This window comes from Myiozetetes cayanensis, unplaced genomic scaffold (assembly GCF_022539395.1).
Source record: "Myiozetetes cayanensis isolate MyiCay16 unplaced genomic scaffold, myiCay2020 scf5-8, whole genome shotgun sequence".
Lineage (NCBI taxonomy): Eukaryota > Metazoa > Chordata > Aves > Passeriformes > Tyrannidae > Myiozetetes > Myiozetetes cayanensis.
In genome coordinates this window covers 114,421,573-114,442,417 of record NW_026087742.1, presented here as the reverse complement: position 1 = coordinate 114,442,417, position 20,845 = coordinate 114,421,573, and the positions used below count along the sequence as shown (strand labels likewise).

The 20,845-nt window shown below is 46.1% G+C and overlaps 1 protein-coding gene across 2 annotated transcripts in view; it reads right to left on the bottom strand.

Annotated features, from left to right (window-relative positions):
- Positions 1–20,024, bottom strand: part of KCNJ6 (potassium inwardly rectifying channel subfamily J member 6) — a 151,735-nt gene extending 131,711 nt beyond the window's left edge. The window contains exon 1 of one of the 2 annotated variants that reach the window (XM_050332854.1): positions 19,774–20,024. The gene's annotated coding sequence lies outside the window, so the exon portion shown is untranslated. The remainder of the gene's footprint in view (positions 1–19,773) is intronic. The other variant, XM_050332855.1, reaches the window with a different exon arrangement.
- Between the last annotated feature and the right edge of the window lie 821 nt (positions 20,025–20,845).

The following is a 20,845-nucleotide window of genomic DNA, read 5'->3' as shown; positions in this document are numbered from 1 at the left end:
CATGATCCTTTGTTTTGGTATTGAATTATCCATTGGGATAGTCTCCAGCTTCTGGGGGCTTGAAATAATGTAGTCACTCATTTTAATTTTGGATTAAATTTAGACCCAAGTCACGTGAAATCATGCAGCAACCTAAAAATACATCTGTACATGATTCCCAAAGAGATATAAACAGCATAAACAGCTACATGATAAACCTAGTGTAGTTTTTTCGGTGTAGTTTTTCTATATTTACGAAGAGAATATTCAGTTTTGCTGCCTATGTTTAGCAGTTTATTCCCCATCCCACACGTGTCCAGCGAGAGCTGAGAAAAGAGTCCCGGCACATCCTCACGTCAGGCCCGTTTCACCCCGAGCTCGTTCCACAAAGCACAGCTCTTGCCTGCAAAACCTTTGGAGTGGTTCAGGCAGATATTTCCCACATGATTCACGAGACTCCACTGGATGAATTCCCCAGGGGATGCTCTTTAAGAACCTGTTTCAGCACGGAGCTCTCCCCACGAAACATCTACTCCATCCTCATACGGCAGGTCGTGTCTCCCGGCAAGCCAAAAACCACAAACTCCTTAATTCTGGTGGCAGCTTCCTCTGTCCCTTCAGCAACCACATGCCTTTCTTTCCAAGTTAAACTTGCAGTGGAATTTTCCATGGGAACACGATTCCCATGGATAATGTATTCACCAAGGCTGCAGAGAGCCAAAGAAATCCCGGGTGGCAATTGTGGAATTCATTTCACCTCTCTTTCTTTCTTTCTTTCTTTCTTTCTTTCTTTCTTTCTTTCTTTCTTTCTTTCTTTCTTTCTTTCTTTCTTTCTTTCTTTCTTTCTTAGGTGATGATGCCATTCCTTGCTCCTTGCAGGGATCATTTTATCCCACTGCAAAGAGTATTTTATCCCACTGCAGGCAGGATTTGGGACAGGAAATATTTATTTCCTCTTCATCATCTGGCTGCAGAGGGAGCATTTCAACTTACCCTGAATGCCTGAGTTTTTGGCTGCTAAAATGACTGAAATGGCTGATTATTGTTAAGATATCTGGGAATTATGACAATTTATGACCATTGCACAATGAATTCTTGATGAAATAGTAGCACAGGGAAGCTGTGTTCTCCTTTACAGCATCAGAGACAAATAATACAAATATTATCAGTACAATATACCAATATTCTTATAATACAAATCAAGACTCTGCTTGGATCTCCTCTGTTCCCCAAGCTCTGTACACACTAATAAGTAAAAAAGGTGCATTAATATTATGACCAGTGGAACTCAATTGCCTGTAATTCTGAGTTTTTGGAGGGCCCATGAGCAGAGCTTTGGCCTAGGCCTAGTCTTGCACTGTGAAGTATTACTTGGATATCAATTTATTTCTTAACTTCACATTAAACCACTTTCAAAAGGTAAGAACTGAACAGCAATGGCCTTGCTTTCTACAGAACTACTGTAAAAATGCTCAAAGAGTATTGAAACACTTCTCCATGGAGTTTTCCCCCTTTCTTCTTTGAATCACGACTCTCTTCTGGAGTTACTAAGCATACCTCCCATTTTTCTGCTGGAACACCCACCCAGAGGATTTACACTCTACAGCAGTGCCTAGGATTTTACTGTGTGATCCTACAAGTCAGAGTGGGGACTGCAGAAGTGATAAACTGTAATTTGTTTACTTTTGGACTCTTTTTTTTTCCTTTCCTAATGACAATTAATTAGAACAGAGGGAAAAGTAATGTCTGATGTCTAACCAGGTGAATAGTATTTCTAGTTTGTTATGTTGTATCAGTGACACCTTCATATTATTGTACAACATATTCATGCCTGGATTTTTTAATTTTAATTTTATTTTTAAATTTTAATTTTAATTTTTATATTTATTTTTATTCCTATTTTTATTTTTACTTTTTTTTTTTAATTATTATTTCTATTTTTTCCCCCACAGAAGACATCACATTTAGCTTCCAGCAAAAGAAAACAAGCCATCCTTTTTCTCATTCCACCTACCAACGCTGGACTTAATAGCCCTCATTCTTCAAATGATTTATTGCCAGTGACTGCCCTTTTCCCTTTCAAATCATATGTCTGATGTCAGAAGCATTCAGTGCTTATGTAAACTCGTGTTTTATGTTCGACACCCAGGTAAAATGTCCAACACCAAAGTCTTTTTTCCTGCTTTATTGACGACTCTTGAATACAAAACCATCCCAAGGAGTTAAACTGCGAAGACAACCCTGAAAACGTCCTTCCTTCTGCAGGGGAAGTTAAACGAGTGTCAGGGACGCCGTGGATTCCCACACATCCATTTTTCATCACCGCTTACGGGGCATCAAAGAAACATGCCAGGCTCTGTCAGGGCTGGGGTAAAATGCCACGCCTGAACAGGGAGAAGGAAAACTGCCAGAACGTGGATTTACAAAAGCACCGAGATCTGAGGCTCAGAGGTTATCCAGAGCGGCACTGTGTGACTAAAGGAAGCAGCTTTGCTGCCCAGCTGCTCCAAGGATGCCAAGAGTTGTTTTTAATCCTGCCAGGGGGCGGGATGCCAAGTGACAAAAATTAACACAGCGTAACATCTGCTTTTTGTGATCGCCGCCCGAAAATGAGAAGGGAACATTCGGTTGCTCCGATTCACTCGACTGAAAAGGACTGAGAAGATTTTTTTAGTGCCGCATTTATCAGAATCTGCTTTTGTGCTCTGATGCTTTTCCACTCTGTTGCCTTCCCCAGCCTGTTCCAGGCAGCCCACGTGTTTTAGGGGCTTCAAGACCATGACATTTTAGGATTGCCATCAGGGCTCCTCCCCAGTCACAACTGTTCCTTGGGGTCCTGAGTCCAGGGTGACTCAGGCAGTGTTCTGGAGCCTTTCTTGGTAAAGGCCTCCTCTCACCTCCTCCTCCTCCACCAAATGTCTCAGCTGAGGCAGCCAAACATGTTTCATTCTTTCTCAAGATCCTCTCACGGGGCCCTGGCAGACACAAGTCTGTTGTAGCTCACAAGCAGCTGACAAAAACATCTGTCCTACATTTCTGATGTGCTGAGCACCTTGAAGAGATGTTTGGCTCCGAGCAACACAGAAGGAGCTTCGAAGCCATTTAGAGCAGAGGCTCTGGGGTGGCAGAAAGCCACCAGGTGTTTTTCAAGCACAGCTGTTTAAAGCTTGTTGTCTCTCAGGAGTGGGATGCACTGCTCCTCCTGTGCCTGAATCCCTAGAAGAACAAAGATTCAGATGTTCCAGGATGGAATATGCAAGATTTAGCACCTTTGGGAAAGGCGTGTTGTTCTTTGGTGCTTTCCATTCCTTTGGGGTTTTGTAGCCAATTATTCCTGTTTTAAGGGAATAGTCTGTGTTGCTCTTGGAACCGAATCTGGTGTTTTCTTCACTCTTCTAAGATCATTTTGAATGCTAATCTTACCCTCTGAAATTCTTGCATACTTTACAAGTGTAGTTGTTTCCTCTAAGACAGAATCGGACAATGCAGACCCAACTCAGCACATCCTTCTGTGCTATCCATGAGCCCCTGCTCACCCTCCCCTGCCACACTTTTACAACCAGTCTTGTAACCATGACTGGGTAACTTCTTCCAGACCAAGCTTCCCTGTTTCCTTATCAAAAACCTGTGGCAGATGGTGTAATGCCTTAATAAAATCAAAATATACGACCTTCTCAGCTTCTTCCTTAGCCTGTGTTGATCTACTGTGGAATGAAATTAGGGCTGGTTTGATGCAATGTGCTCTTGATGAAGCCATTCTGGCAGCTCTTGCCTTGTATTTTCTGGTGCCTAAAGCAGTTTTTACTTTTAAAAGCACTTAAATTAAGGTGAGTGGTCCATAATTTACCAGTTGCTCTCTCTTTTTCTGCCAAACATCCTTCAAGTTAAAGACAGGCACCACATTCACTCTTTCCAACCTGCTTCCCTCATTCTCCATGAATTCTGCAATCTGTGTGACTCTTCTATTACCCATCAAATGATTTAATGTACTGGTGCTTCTAGATCAGTGGTTTATTTTAAGTCCCCAGTGTGTTCCTTTCCTCTTCTGTCATTACCTGGACACTCTTATTTAGACCTTCCCTATAAATAATAAGCCTGGATAAACACTGAACAAACCAGTGCACAGCAGCTGCACTAGGAACTTGTGATCTTGATGTGAGATGTCTGTGCTGGTGCAAAAAGACAGGAAATAAAAGGGGAATAATCAGCCTTGTTCGAGGGATTGACTCATTCATGGACTTCATCCCTTTCAGGGCCTTTTCGTGACTGGTTTTGATTTTAGGTCCTTGCAAAAGTCACTGATGTTTACACAGACCTTGAATTTGGAATCATTTAGGTTAGTAAAGATGTTTAAGGTCACTGAGCCCAACCATTAACCCAACAGTATCAAGTCCACCACCAAACCACATCCCCATCAACACCTTTAAATATCTCCAGGGACGGTGACTCCAACACTTCCCTGGGCAGCCTGTTTCAATCCTTGACAACCCTTTCTATAAAGGGATTTTTCCTCAAAGTGTCTGTCCTCCTTTCCTTCATGGGCAGCTAAAATCTTCCTCCAGGAGGAATTTTACGAGCAAAGGTGTTCTTCCTTTCTCTTTCTCTTTCTCAGGAGGCAGCACTCGTCTCATCACCAGCTCATGAAATACATTCTGTGGTCAAAGAAGACCACAAAGAAGCTCCACCCCAGTCGTACCATGTGAACACGAACCCTGGTTCTTATCCCTTCATGAGTCTGACCCTTCACTGAAAGAACTGGACAAGATCATGTTCCTGATGCTTGTGTTCCCTGTGTTTACCTCAGCCCTTTGCTCCAGCTCTCCAAGCTTTCTAATTAATTTTGATTTTTTTTTTTCCTGCCTGCTGTTATGGTGCTTCTCTTCCTGATCTCAGCAGGGGATTACTCAGGAGCTGGAAACTGTGTCTCCAAAGATGAAGAATGGCCAACTTCATCCCTCCTCTTCCTCATCTGCTGTTAATGGTACTGTAGAAAAACCCTTCCCATCACCTAAAGATGATAATAACGATAAAGGGACTCTACAAGAAAGATGGAGAGTTACTTTTTACAAGAGCATGTCATGACAGGACAAGGGGGAGTGGCTTCAAATTGACCAAGGTAGGTTCAGATTAGATATCAGGGAAAAAAATTCTTCCCTGAGAGAGTGGTGAGGCCCTGGGCACAGGTTGCCCAGAGAAGCTGTGGCTGCCCCATCCCTGGACGAATTTTCTTCAGGAGTCTCATGAAATTCCTTCAAGAGTCTCATGAAATTCTTTTCAGTGATGTGTCCAGTGCTGTCCTTTCTCCTCTCCACCTTCATGGAAAGGGAAATACAGCCTTTGAAAATGAAGTCCAAGTCTTGGAAAGAAGAACCTGGAAAGCAGCCTTGGAATGACCTCATCTGTCACCGTCCTCAGCAACGAAGGTCGGCAAACATTTGAGGCACAAGATACGTCCTGTGGAGCTGCCTGTGTTCATCACTCTCAGTTGTGTGTCTTGTGAGGCTCTTAAATATAACTTAAATACACACCTTATACTTAAAACTCCATCCTGAAACTTGTATTTAGTAGCCCTTGAGAACTGCTGGGCTGGTGACTCCCTGCCCAGCTGGCCCAGATGATTTCTGCTGCTTTAAGGAAGACACTGAATCCTGTGGGGGGATAAAAGGTGGGATGTTTTGTGGCAGGGAATTGATAACTTGAGTTCTGAAAGTTGCACAGTGGTGTTAGTGTGAGGATGTTCCTGTGCCTGAAGGATTCCTACCTCTTGGGAGGAATAATTCTCCAGGCAGCAGCAGCACCACATTGATCTTTTGGATCTGAAAGTTACCTCTGCAATGATTTTTGTTCCAGGCTTCATGTGCCAGAATGGAGCATTAAGGCCTTATGTGCATGTTGAATAGTGGGGTTTTAACAAGGATTAAGCATTGCTACTCATGATATTTGACCTTTATGTTTTCTATTAATCTCTGGTCAGGCACACTGGGAGAAATTCACACTTTTACTGAAGGAAAGACTAAAATTCCTTCACCAGAATGTGAGCAACTTTAAAAACATAATATGTTCTCTTGGACTCTGCTGTTCAAACATCATTCTCTCCTCTCTCCATCCCACCAATCCTCTCTTTCTCATTGTAATTTTAGTGTCTTTTATCAACTGCAGACCTAATTCTCCAGTGCATCGTTGCACATTTAAATGCTGCACCTCAGGGGAATGGATCTGATGGAGGTGGAGGATTCACTTTACCAATGTGCTGCTTTGGAGACCTGCTCTGGTGTTCCTGTGTGCTGTTCACACTCCTGCAAAGAGCTTGTCAGATTCCTCCATCCTGATTTTTCACAGGTAGAGAAGTGACTCTGCAGAGCTCAAGGCAGGGGAAAATCACACTTCTGACACAGGTTTGCAGTGGGAACTGGTCAGCTGGGAGTTGGCACCTTGCCCCAAATAGACACCTGAACGTGGCTGTGCTTGGCTCTTAAGCTGGGTTTACATCCAGCTTTGGCACATGGGTGGTTATATAATAATGCAGCAGCCTGGAGAGACAAGGATCACTCGATGAGGGAAGTGGCAGTGGAATGGGGCCCTGAATTCCAGGATAAAGGTGAGCAGCTCCGGTTCATGACAGCTCAGAGAATGAAGCTCTTTATCAGGGCTTATTTAAACTGGAGGATAATTGTATCAGTCAAAATGTCCATCTCTCTGTGTATGTAATGAACTGCTGCAGCCCAGGGAATTAATTCAGTGACCTGGTAAAAACATGCCTAATTGCACACTTAGTACTGGATTCCTGTGCAAACAGTTGACTGTTTGCAATAGGTGACCATTCTCGTGGCATCCAGAAGTCCCTGAGTGGGTGCAGCTGCACCATCATCAGCATCATGTGAAGATCATGCTGGAAGCTTTTGGAATCTCCTTTCCTGGCACTACACTGTAGGCACTGAGGGCCAGGCAGAGCAGTACAAAGCAGGTGTGTCAGATCTGTGTCAGCAAAGAAGCTGTCTGAGGCTGGGAAAACACCATTTCAGCTGCGGGGCAGCTTCCCCCGCCTGTGCCCACCCGTGCTGAGGAACCAGGGATACAATTTCTCCCTGGGACCTGAGTGCTGCATCCAGCAGGTCTCTGAGCTCCTGCCCCCTGATCTGTGCTCTGTTCTGGGCACCAGTGAGAAGGCACAGCATGCAAATCAAGAGTTTGCATCCCCTTTCTCATCGCATCTTCTTTTTATGGCGCTGTCAATGCCGCGGAGCTGTGAGATGCTGCATCTACTGGAGGGATGCTAAACTCAGAATGTTCTCTCTGTGGGAGTTGATAGAGGCAGGAGAGCTTCGCTTCCTGATGCCTGCCTAAGAGTTCAAAACGCTGGCAATTAAAAGAAAAACCATTATTTGACTTTGCACCGAGTGTGTGGCCACAGAACCCTCCGAGCCCGATGAGTCTGAGGGGAGGATAAACAGATCCCTGCAACATCCCTCTCCCAGTCATTGTCCTGATGCCACAGCTTTGTTCCCTAAACTAAACTCTGCCTTGTGGTGGTTTTTTTTTTCTCAGTAAGGACTGTGTTCTTTCATCTTGTTCCCTTGCCTGAAAAGGGGTGCAGGTTAATAAGGAATTGTGGTTGCTTTTTGTTTAGAAAATGGAGTTCTCTGTCTGCCCGTGGTCACTGCTCTGAAGTGGTTTTTTAACACTTCTTAGACCTTCACCCTTATTTTTGGAGGACAAGATGTGTCATTCCAGTAGGACACAGAATATATCATTCCACTGTGGAAACAACAGCCATTTCAGGGCTTGTGCTAGAGAATGGAATTTACTCCCTTCTAATCCAGGCAAATTAGAATCTTCCTACTCCTCAAAACAGGATAATTCACCCCCTTGTCAATATACTTTTATACCCCTGATCTTTCTCATTAAAATACATTGAGGAAAAGGGAAAATCACCTTCAGGAGGGATGTGGGAACTCCATCTATCTGTGGAAGGGTAACCATGGCACATTTTCAAAGGCCCAGTGGGCATAAAAGGCTTTGTTCAGCAGCCTTGACAAACTGAATGAAGGAGAAGTGCTTTTATTTTGTTGTTGTTGTTCCTACAGATATAAGGAGCAGGAGAAGGAGCAAAGGGAATAGAAGGTGAGGGAAATCCCCCACGTGAGGGGGAGTAAATAATATTGAGTTTATTTCAGTACCTGAAACAGCTCTGGTGGCCTAGGACGTGGCCCAGAGATGTTTGTATTCATGAAGTTAGGAAAGAAAATGGAGATAAATGTTCAAAAGTAAAGTGGATAAAGGGTTTATTTATTTCAGAATTCCTTGTAATGCTCTTGCTGTCCTTTTATTAGTGGACCAAAGTGGCAGTAGTTTAATTCAAATCAGTGCTGTAGCAATCAATCAGAAATTTGACTGACTTAGGGAAAAAAACCACCCTGATTATGTGATATTTAACGCAGTTAATTCACATTTTCAATTATTATCCTGCAAGGATATGTCTATGAGGAAGATATCACTGCGCTCAAGTTCCTCCACAAAGATTGATACAGATGACAAAGTGTAATTAAGGGTTTCCATTTATTCCCACTGAAAAGAGTCAGGGAACTCTCATTCACTTCAAAAGCAGCCTCTACCTTTTATGTGTGAATAGTATCAAAAACACACACTTGAAAATATCAGAAGGAAAGCAGGAGGGCCCAGAAAGAACTAATCCAAAATTTCTGTACACCTGTATGTTATTGCACATACCCTGTGGACTTTGCAACAGAAAACATTTGCCCAGTGAATGATTAAACTCTTTTATTCACCTTTGTTTTGTTGCAAAACGAGCTAAGTTTTTCTCAAATTACCCCTATTCCAGTATGAACATGAACACAGAAAAGAAGAGAAAATAAAGTATTTAGTGAGGGCAGGAATTTTATAAAGGAAAATTCCAAACCCATTTCTTCTGCTGTGCACCTCCTTTCTGCATGAAGGAGCTTTACAAATGAAATATAAACCTTCCGGAAATATGACACAAATCTGAAAAAGATTGCCAAGAAATCACCCAGGGGTGGACTATTCACACAGAAAATCAAGTTACAACCCTGGGAGTTCAAGCCAAGTGAGCAGCAAGAGACAAGGATCCTCAAAGTGGAAGGAATTAGGAAATCTAAAAATTAGAATGATGGACACGAGAACATTTAAAATCAAAATACGTGAGAAGTTGCCCTGTGACTGTAAACAGGAAAATGATATATTGTCCTTTTAAGATAAGGAGGTGGATTTCTTTCTTCAACTGGGAGAACTATGGAAAATATTCTCAAATAAAAAGCTATTTCCACACACACGAAATAAAAGACCATGTTTTTTTAGGGAGAGAAACTTTTAAAATTTTTTTGTAAAAAACCTCCAAGTTCTAACAGTTCTAATTTTGACCTCTCTCTGCATCAAACTACACCGTTCTCCTCCTTTTCGCCTCCCACATCGGTGTGTGAGATTAGGTACAACTGCTAATCCTGCATTATTGAGCATGGCTTTAATAATTAAAGTTATAACTGGAGAGTAGGGTTTGAAGTTTAGCTCTGTTTGATTTTTTTTTTTTTTTTGAGGGGGTGGGGGTGGTGGTTCTTTTGTTTTGTTTGTGGTTTGTGGTGTGGGTCTTTTCCTAGTGGTGCATCTTTACCAACTTGCTTTGAAGGCCAACCCAGAAAATCCAGTTTTTGGAGTGTGACTGTGCTGAACTGAGGAATGTGTGCTTCGGGTCCAGCCTCACTCCAGGTTTCAGTGAAATGAAAAGCTTGCCTGGAGCCAGAAATCGTTGTAGAAATTGAGAGTTCTTCCTGTGTGTCATCTGCAGACAGTGAAGGCTGATTTCTCTCCCCCTTCTGCTCGTAAGGAGGTGCCTGAGGCCTCGTTTGCAGGAACCAAATGAAGATTTCTCGTCATTTCGGTTGCCACTGTTTGCTCTCACCTTTTCCAACTGCACAGCCCAGCTCCTTAGATGGTCTTTGCCTTGAAAATTATGGGATAGCTCTGCCTACACATTTGTTAGAACATCACTTGGCCTTTTAATGGGCCTACAATTCAAAAATAGAAGTTTTGATCTAACGTTTGCTTCCTACTGAAAATGTCCTCTTTACACAGGATTTAGTCCAGCATTCTTGTGAGCCATGATATCTTTTTCAGGAATAATATAGATTTTCCCCCCCTCTTCTCAGTTTCTCCTTCATCACAGTGCTCTGTACAAACAGCTAATTTAAATATTTTTTTTTGCTTTACTTTTAAACTGATGGACTGGTTGGACTTACTGCCGTAAATTGAAATGGGGCTGTTATTGCAGTACTTGCTAGTGAAAAAACTTCATTAGGGGAAAGCAGGAATAGCATAAAATCGGGAAAAGGATTTGGAATATTTGCAGGGGTTTCTGGAGCGTGTGAGTGGATCTCTCTCCCTGCTGGCTGCACAAACAGGAGCAAAGTTGAGGCTGGATTATCCAAACACCTCTGATGACAGTTTGAAGGAATGAAGTCATCCCGAGCTGTGCTAAGGCACATCAGGCCTCTCTCTCTCTCTCTCTCTCTCTTTCCTATAGCCTTGGCCTATTTAAAATAAATTTACATTTAAGGTCTGATATGAAACCCCTTGAAGTGAACAGAAAGACTTTAATGCTCTTTGGCTGAAATGCACGTGGAGATCTCATATTTTCTGTGATTCTATTTCTGGAACAGCTTGGTGGGTTTTACTATTCCCACACATTTCCAGCCAGGCTTCCTCTGGTTTCTATTGTTATTGTTATTTCCCCTCGTGATAATATCATAAATCTTTCCTCTGCAGTGACTCTAAGGGCCTACCTGATTTTCCCACCTGATTTTCCTACCCTGCAGCAGCTTAATTCTCTTCTAAGGTATGAGTTGGGTGTGACTCCCCAAACCCACCAGTCTGGCTTCTGAAAGCAGCTGTAATTAAAAACAACCCAACACCAACCATGAGCCCTGATCTTTGCAAACATTCCAAGCAGAACTTCTTCCTGATTCTGTCTGCCTTTTTTTTTTTTTTTTTAAATTATTTTATTCACTATTTCATTCAAGCTCTGTTTTTTTATCTGCTATTGTTGTGTGTCACTTCATGCAAAAGCAAAAGCTATTTCCTGCAGCAAATGCTGCTGGAATGCAGTGTGGCAATAACAGCATTTGCTGTTTATACGCACTGGGTTCTATTTCTTTTCTGGAGAGCAGTTTAGCTACAGAAAAAGCAATTATTGTTAAAAATATATATTTTTCATGTATTCAGAAAGCAAAGGTCTTGGTAAAGTGTAAATTCAATTATCTGCTGTACCTTAGATCCCAAATTTGCTGGTTGTAAGGGTTAAAGGGATGGGAAATCGTGATCAGCAACATCCACATGTTGAAAATCAACCTACACTCCAGTGAACCTCTCAGAACTGTGGAATGGACTGTTCCAAATATGGGAGTGTTCATGATCCAGTTCTAGGGCTTTTTCCCCTTCCTTTCCCTTTTTTTTTTTTTTCTGTGTGTCTTTATCCCTTCTCCCTTGAGCCCTTCTCCTTCCCACTCTTTCCATATTCTGACCTTCTTAACTTTTTGCACAGCTTCCCTTTCACTGACTGGAAATAAAGAATTCAGTCAGACCCAGAATTTGGAGCTGCAGCAGAAGTTTGGGGTCACCTCATAAAATTTTAAGTCCCACTGTAGGGAAAAATTCGATGAATGTCTGGAGAAGAGATCCATGACGTGTGTTCTCACACACACAAGTGCAAAGCCAACACTTACCAACAACTGCCACGAGAAATTGTGAACATCCAACACATAATTCCAGTGGCCATCACTAGAATATTACAGACACTGGAATATTTCCTTTGCAACTACAAGCTCAGGGTTTGCCCGTTTCTCTTTCTGGGTCTAACGGCAATTTCGGCGTCATTTTGGGGTTCTGGAAAGTAAATCGACATCGCTTTGCTTGCAATTGCGAAACACTCGTGATGCGCTTTATGCTCTGATGTAATTATGGCTCGTGGAAGACAGAACACAGCAGCTTCCCAAAGATTGTTCTCATCCCTGCAGGATAGTTGGCTGAGGCAAACGTGGGTCTCGTTTATTTAACGTGATTGACTTCACGTGAAGTGTTGCAATTCTCATGCAGCAAATCACAGCTGTGAGTTACTGGAGAGACACTGGATTTTGTGGGATGTCCCCCCCACACCCTGCTGGGTGATCCAGCTGCCTCCTTCCCCCTCCTCCCCTGTGTAAATGGTGGTGGGAGATGATCTGATTATCCCCAGCTCCCATTCAGTAAAGAAAAGAAGAATTTCATCTATTTTTCATCCAACTGGATTGTTTTCCTTCACTTGCAGCAGCAGATTAAGGAGAACACAGCACTGGGGCTCAACCAAAGCTGGAATATCTTCCTTTACCCCCCTTCCAGCTCAGCCTCCTGCACTGACACAGAGGCCCTGATTCAGTTCACGGCAGTCCTGGAATTGTTAAAACAGCCACCGGTTTTATTGGCTTAAAAAGGATTCCTTCCTTTTCCTGGCATATTTGTGAGCTCTGAAGACAGGTTGGACTTCAGGAGGAACTTCTTCTGAGAGGGTTTTCAAACACTGGAACAGATTGTCCAGGGAGGTGGTGGAGTCCCCACCCCTGGAAGTGTCCAAGGAGCAGCTGGACGTGGCACTGAGTGCTCTGATCTAGCTGAGAAGATGGGGATCAGCCACAGGTTGATCTTAGAGGTCTTTTCCAACCTTAAGGACTGTGTGATTCTATTCCATGGCACTTTAGGAAGCCCAGGAAATTGCCTTTTGAAGATTTCTCCGTGAAAGTCTGGACCCAAGGAAATCAATGGGGAATCACCTCTCCGTGTCCAGACAGCAACTGAGCTGGAAGAAGGTTCTTAATTGCAATCATTTAACATAAATACTTCTTTTCAGGAATGGGGAATTGATCTGAGGAGCTGATAGAAACTGCAGACTCTCTGTGTCAGCAGGAGATGGAGAGGGGGTGGAAAAGCAGGAAGAGGTAGGAAAAACCCTTTGCTCAGTCTTCAAATTAATATCTGGAGAAATAATTTGGCAATTGCTCATTATTCTAATGAACCCCTGCTCTTGATTATGATAAATACTAAATTACATGATAATTTCTCCTTTGCTTTCATTGACAAAGTTGTCTGTATTGACAAGGCACAATGAGATTTTTTTTATTTTTTTAAAGCAAAAAGCAGAGGATTTCCTGCAATGCTGCAAAGTGTTCTGAGCTGGTGAGGCAAATGCAGGGATGTTGGTGATAAAGCACTGCAGAACACAGTTGATTAGAGCATTGAATTAACTATGCTCTCATGTGGTCTCTCTCTCATCATGCCATTCGTTCTTCCAGCCTCCTGCTTCACCCTTTCAATCTGCACATTATTGTTTTCTTGTCCAGAAGGGTGTTGATTGGTTTTTTTAATTTATTTTGAGAATTCAGCACAAATGCCAGCACTTGGCTTTTCATCTCAAAACAAGCCCCAGCGTTCTGCTCCAGCGAGTCCCAGAAAACCCCCTGTGCGTGGTGGCTTCCTCAGGTCAGACTCCAACAGCCTGGATGGATTAAATGAGCCTGGAATAATAGAGAACAGCTGCACAGACCCATGATCTTCTGGGTTTGTTTGCTTATGAAATGCCAGCACTGCTGGGACAGTGGCAATCAGGCCTGGGACTTGTCTAAGCTGAGCTTAAAGACCCAGCACAGTCAGGTCAAAGGGAAATTAAATGGAGATGAAGTTTCTGGAGGCCTGTGATGGATTGCAGAACCACATCCAAGTGTGTGTTAAAGCTCCTCTCCCCACCCAAACTGTCTGGAACCTCCCTTAGCCCGAGGGGCACACGAGGATCAAGTGGCACTGCCAAAAAGCCAAAGGGTAAAGTTCACACTTACATTTGTGCCAGCATCCCAAAGTCATGGAATCACAGAACCACAGAATGGTTTGGGTTGGATGGGACCTTAAAATCATCTTGTTCCACCTCCCTGCCATGGGCAGGGACACCTTCCACCAGCCCAGGTTGCTCCAAGCTCTGTCCAACCTGGCTTTGGAGAATTCCCAAGGATCCAGGGGCAGCCACAGCTTCTCTGGGAAGCTTGTTCTTCAGTGTTAGGATGAGTCAGGTACTCTCTGGGAGGCTTTTCTGAAGGCTCAGATGTCCACAGAGTATGAAGCTGAGCTCCCTCAGTATGAACCCCTCACCCTGCACATGCCAGAAAGGGTAGGTGGGTCACTGGCAGTGAGGATTAATAGCAGGCTCTCTGGCTTGGGTATTTGAGCCTGCACTGTCTGCACTAACACATACACTGTTATTAATGCAGATGCTTTTTTTTAAAAAAAAAAAAAAAGCCTTAAATCTCTGTGGAATCATAATTTACTCCTGTGAATTGCAAGCCATGTGTGAAAATGTTAAGAGTTTTCTGACTGCAAGGCTTGTTCTGCCCTTGGATATACTACATTATTTTCCTGCCCAAGTGAGACAAGGAAGTAAATACTTCTTGGAAATAAATAACATCAAACTGAAGAATGGTGTATATTGTGATTATACACTCCCAGCAACCATTACTGTCTAACCTGAGGTTGTAAGTGGCAGATAGAAGCAGAATGGGCTTTTGCCTCGTGGCTGTTTTTTAGTTCAAAGCTCTATTCACTAATACCCCAGGGGAAACTTCTCTTAGCAGCTCTTGGTAATTCATGTTAGAGCTTCCTGTGCAACCTCTGGCATAAACTGGGACTTGTGCAGTCAGGACTGTGTTCAGCCCTTGCATTCCCAAGGATTTTCCCTCCTATCCCTGGGAGTGTTCGAGGCCAGGTTGGATGAGGCTCTAGTGGAAGGTGTCTCTGCCCAGGGCAGGGGGTTGGAACTGGATGTTCTTTAAGGTCCCTTCCAGCCCAGACCGTTCAGTGATTGTATAATTCCATGATTTTCCTGGGCATTGTGTGATTCTGAGGGTCCATTCACATGAACTGCTGGTAGAAATTACCTCTTATTTAAGAACTCTTACATTTACTCCCTTTTTTTTGTCTGCCCTGTGTCTGAGGACAGGATGTCCCGCTGACCATATGTAAAAGCTCCTGAATAGACAGCAAAAATCCATTTTTATGAGCTTTTCAGATATAAGGAAGATGTGTTTCCTCAGCTGTCCCAGTTCCCTTGGCCCTGTCTGATACTCTACCAGGCAGATCACAGGTGATGAGTTAAATGAGGATGAGGTGATGAGTTAAATGAGGAGTTACAGGTGCTCTGAACCTCCTTATGGACAGGATTCCTACCTGCCATACTAATGGATGTGTGACAGAAAAATTCCAGCCTCTAAACATGACTTTTGATCCCAGAGGTTTTCCCCTTCCTGAATTTTATGTGGTGGCTGGGGTGGGGTTTCCCTTTAAGCAGATACCCCACAACCCAGTCAGGAGGCTCAGTCAGAAGCCTCCAGGCTTCCAGGCCATCCAGTGTCCTCGGGGATAATTAAAAATTGCAGTGGGTGTGTGCTAAAAGTGGAGCTAGTAACCCCATTTTGCTCAATATTTTTATACCAACTATTTAATAAAACATCAGTTTGTCTTTCCAACATCAGCAGCATCCCATCCTCAGTTTTTGGCAAAAAAATTCCAAATCCAAGCAACTAAAGCCCAAAAAACAATCTTCCAGAAAGTCAGTACCAAGTGGGAATGAGATTAAAACTTTTCCCTTGGGCTCACTGGTAAATTTGATATTTATTAAGAAACATTTCACTCTTTCTGCATGATCAATATATGAATATTTATACTTACTATACTAGGAATACTTTCCCACTATCAAGCTGCCTCCACCAGTAAAGATCCACATAAATGTAACAAACACATCAGCCTAAACCCTGTATCTTTTTAAAAACCGCCAGTGTTTAATTGTCCTAATTAAAAACAAAATCCTGTAGCAAGCAGATGATGAAAACACTCAACAGAGCTACAAAGCTTTTAACAACAATGAAAATAAAAGAAATTAAAAAATAGAAATGTGATTTTTACAGTGCACCAAGCACTGTGGCTTAAGACTTAATTTAATTTATTTGGGAGAGTCCTAATATGAATTATTTTACTTCTAGCTTTTATAGAAGCATATAAACCAAGCCCTGAATAGAATTGTTTGTGTTTGTAAAAATACCATGAGAAGATCATGACAAACTGAGTAACTTTACATCAACAGTGTCCAGAGTTACTGATATTCTACAGGTGGAAAAAAGAGAACAACATAAAGCTTATAGCTGTGAAATATTTGAATATATCCCTTGTGATGGATATTTTATGAAAATATTAATTAAATTCTATTTCTCTTGCACAGTTTGAAAGGAGAGATCCTGCATTCCTTCCAGGCTTCAGTAAAATGGATATAAACCAAGGCTACAAACACATGTTTATGAAAACCAAGTGAGTATTTTCTGCCCTGAAATTCTGTATCTTGGGAAACTCCTGTCGAAGGTGGTGTAAATGCCAGTGGCAGAAATTCCACAGAAGAATTCTGCCTTTTACTCAACTGATGGTTGTGGGATTTTCTGTTGGTGATGCCACAATCAGTTTGGCTTTTTTTTTTCTTTTTTTTTCTTATTTGCTTATAAGGCAGAGTCATTTTGTAATTATCTGACAGCATTATTCTGACACTGCAGGAGCACTGCCTTATGTAACTAAATCAATAGCTCCAAGTACAAATGGTTTGGTAACTGCCCTGAAGAGTTGTATTCTATTACTTCTCCTCATTTTCCCACAGGAAACTAATGAGTTCCCCAGCTCCTACTCACAGTCCAGTCCTTTATTTCCACACTCCCTTGGGAGACAGGCCCGAAAAATGTGAGGCCCATCCACAAGAAATTCAGGTCCCCCTTTGCAGGAAGGTTTGACTCATTAGTTCACCCAGGCTGGTCAAGAAGTGCAGCTGGGGCAAAAATGTGGATCTGCCTGTTAAGGGACTGCAACTTGTGATTCTTGGCAGTGAACTTGCCTGGAGTTCCTGCACAGAACCACAGAATGGTTTCAAAGAAACCTCAAAGATCACCCAGTTCCAACTCCCTGCCATGGGCAGAGACACCTTCCACTAGCACAGGTTGCTCCAAGCCCCATCCAACTTGGCCTTGGACACTTCCAGGGATGGGAATAGGTACAAAGCCCAACAAAATCCTGTACTTGAATAGGACTCCCCTATGTGCTTGTCTCTGCTAGGCTGGGACTTGCTTGAAACAGATAATTTATAAGCAAGAAGGAGCCCAGTGGCTGCTGTGATTTGACAGATTGCTTATAGTTAAAGCATAACCTGGATTGGGATTTGGATTCCAAACCAATAATTCTCCATGAATCTATAGTTTACTGCCTATCAGGACTGAGGCAAGATCAAATAAATTTTGTTTGCTTAATGAAAAAAGAACATCCTGACACAGTGAACAGCACAAAAGTGACTAATCCATCTCTATCTTCCCCAGTGAATATTATTAATTATGCTGTTTGCTTTTCTAGACTATTTTTTCCCCATAGTCTGAAGCAATAATTGCATATGTAACTACCAGCATGAGATATGTATAGGCAGCATGAGCCAATGATTTGCAATCTATCAGTGCAAGAAATACACCAAAGAATCACAGAATATATATCCTGACTTTTGATGAATTGTCACTAACCTGAATGGTTCCCCCCCCCCACACACACACTTTGTATGTTTATTTAAACTGGTCACCAAATGTCTGAGGAGAACAGGGATCGATCAGGAGGTGGTTTTCCAGTTAGTTGATCATGACTGACCAGCACAAACTCCACGTTTATGCCCTTCAGCAGTGGGATGGCTCCCTAAGCTAAAAGTGCAATTTCTCAGCAAGTTTTCTCGAGGAAAACGAGCTGAAACCACACGTATTTTCCGCAATTTCTGCAGGGCTCACTTCACGGGTGCTGTGCGTGTGAACAGCCCTGCTGGGGACACAGATTGCCATCACAAGTTACAGAGAACCACTGCCAAAAGAGCCGTAAGAAGCAACACCCCGAGCGAGCCGGTGGAAAAGATGCCGTTTGTTAACGCGTTTTCCCCCCATGAATTTGCCTCAGCAAAGTTTAGCGGCCCTGGGCGAGCCTTCCTCTTGGCTCCTGACACCCGGCACTGTTTCGGGGGGTGACTGTAGCAGGGAGACACCGGTTGGGGTTTCCTTGATCCTCCCCGCGCGTTTCAAAGCCCCCCGAGCCGCGTTCTCCCCGCGCATCCCCGCGCATCCCCCGCGCATCCTCCCGGCGCCGCCGCCGCTCTCCGCGGTGCTGAAGCGGGGCCGGAGCGAAGGCGAAGAGCCCCGGGGCTGTGGGAGAGGGAGGGTGGGCATGGGGGACGCGGCTGGCGCAGCGATGAGCATCCTAAGCAGCCGTGAGGAGCTCGCCCCGGGAAGATGCTCCGGGCAGGGCGGCTCGGGGGTACCCGGCTCCCCTCGGAGCATTGCGGGGCGGCCCCTTCCCCACCGCGCTCCCCCGGCCCTTCGCCAGCCGATTTTACCACCAGAGGAAAGTTTTGCCAGTGGTATCTTTCCTCCCCACCCCTGGGACCGGACCTGGCCTGGAAGGGGCGGCGAGGACCAGGGGGGATGGAGTGCAAGTGCTGCGGGGGGAGTTATCTCCTACTTATTTATTTATTTAGTTCTTTCCTCCCTCAGGTCGCCATGGTGATACCGAGCTCGCTCTCCCTCCCAACAAGAGGAGACGGGCACCCCTCGGTGAACACCCCCGTCCCCCCCGCTACCCTTGTCCCTCTCCCCCCGGGGGAGGGTGAACACTCCCTGACAGCCCAGCGGGGCCGCGCCGCCCCCTCAACCTGCCTTCTGGTCCCCTCAACCTGCCTCCTGGTCCCCTCAATCAGCCTCCTGGCCCCCTCAACCAGCCTCCTGCTCCCCCCATCCTGCCTCCTGGTCCCCTCAGTCAGCTTCCTGCCCCCCTCAAGCAGCCTCCTGCTGCTCTAGACCCGGCTCCTGGTCCCCTCATCCTGGCTCCTGGTCCTCCCAGCCTGGCTCCTGCCCCACTCAACCTGGCTTCTGTTCCTCTGGACCCGGCTCCTGGTCCCCTCATCATGCCTCCTGGTCCCCTCAACTTGCTCCTGCTCCTCTCAAACCCGGCTCCTGCCCCTCTCGTCCTGGTCCCGGCTGCCCCCGGCTCTATCTCGACTCCCCCCATCCCATCCTCTCCCCGCTTGCCCCCAGCACTGCCCGCTCAGCCCAGCGAGACCCCCTCTCCCCGCAGCGCAGCCGCCCCCCCCGTTGCCCTCCCGGAGGAGAAGTGAGACGGGAGCATCCAAAAAACAGCATCACCCCCCCGCCTCCTCCTCCCCTTCTCCCCGCTTTCAAGTTCTTCCCAGCCCCGCTGGGGAAGGGGCCGGTGGTCGCCCCCAGTTCCCGCTGCCGAGCCCCGGAGCCCGAAGGGACGCGGAGCATCCCCGGCCCCGTCGCGGCCGCCGCGCTTTGCCCGAGGGCGTGGGGATGGGGTTCCCACGCTGGAGCTCCCGCGACGGCGGCTGGAAAGGGGGACCTTCGGGGCCAGCCCGGAGCCCACCGTGTCCCCCCTCCGCTCAGCCACTTCACCCCTCGCCCAGCTAAAGCGGCCGAGGCTGCTCGCCCCCGGGTTACATAAGGAACGCACCCCGAATCCCCCGGCACCGGCTTGACGAAAAGGCGTTTTTTGGGAGCGAGAGGGGAGATGGAGCAACGCGGCGTGAGGGCACAGGCACCAAAAAAAAAAAAAAACCAAACAAAAACAACAAACCCGCAAGCCCCCGACCCCGCACCTCCGGGGTATCGCTGCCCTCCTTACCTGGCGGCTGCTCTCACTCCATGCCGGCTCCCCGCGGGACGGGACGGGGCAGGGGCTGCTCTGCCCGGCGGCTCCGTGGGGGGCTCCGTGCGCGCCTGTGAGCGCCGCTCGCACTCAGTCACACGGCCCCGAGGATGAGGATGAGGACGAGGATGCTGCCGGGCGTCTCCATTCCCCACGCCCGCTCGCCCACCCACCCAGCCGCGGGGGGCAGCGGCACCCGCGGGCTGCGGGGGCTCCGTGCGGGCTCTGTGTGTGTGTGCGGGTGTGCGGGTGTGCGGGTGGCAGGGGCGGGCGGGAGGCGCGGCCCCGCGGAGCAGCCGCGGGCGGGCGCGGGGGCTGCGCTCGCCCGGCGGGCGCGGGGCGCGGAGCGGGCGCGGAGCGGGAGCAGCGCCCTCTGCGGGCGGCGCGGGGAGCGGCGGGGGAGGCGCGGCCCTTTCCGCGGGGGCGGCCCCGCTGATGCGGCCGGAGCCGCCCCCCCCACACCCAGCCCGGTGGGGTCCCGTGGGGAACCGGGGATGTGGAGGGCGTGCGAGGGTGAGACCCCGCAGCTCTCCTTTCCCACTTCCCCCTCTCCCCCCGTACCGCGGGATGCGTGTCCCGCCTATTCCAGCGGCGCCTTCCCCGCGGAGGAATTAGAGAATCATGGAATGAATGGTTTGGGTTGGAAGGGGCCTTAAATATCACCTTCCACTAGACCAGGCTGCTCGGAGCTCCATCCGGCCTGTCCTGGAACACTTCCAGGGATGGGGCAGCCACAGCTTCTCTGGGCAGCCTCTTCCAGTGTCCCACCACCCTCACAGGGAAGAATTCCTTCCCAGTATCCCATCTAACCCTGCCCTCCTTCAGCTTAAGGCCTTTCCCCCTTGTCCCGTCACTCCAGGCCCTTGTGAAAAGTTCCCTCTCCAACCTTCTTGTAAATTTGTCTTGCTTTAACTTCCCTCTTTGTCTCTCACTACACACCTTCCCCCAGTGCATCAGATATATCTACAGTCCTAATGAAACTGTGATTAATTACAGAACTGGAATTAAATTGTCAAATAATTCCATATAGACACATGTGGCAGAGACT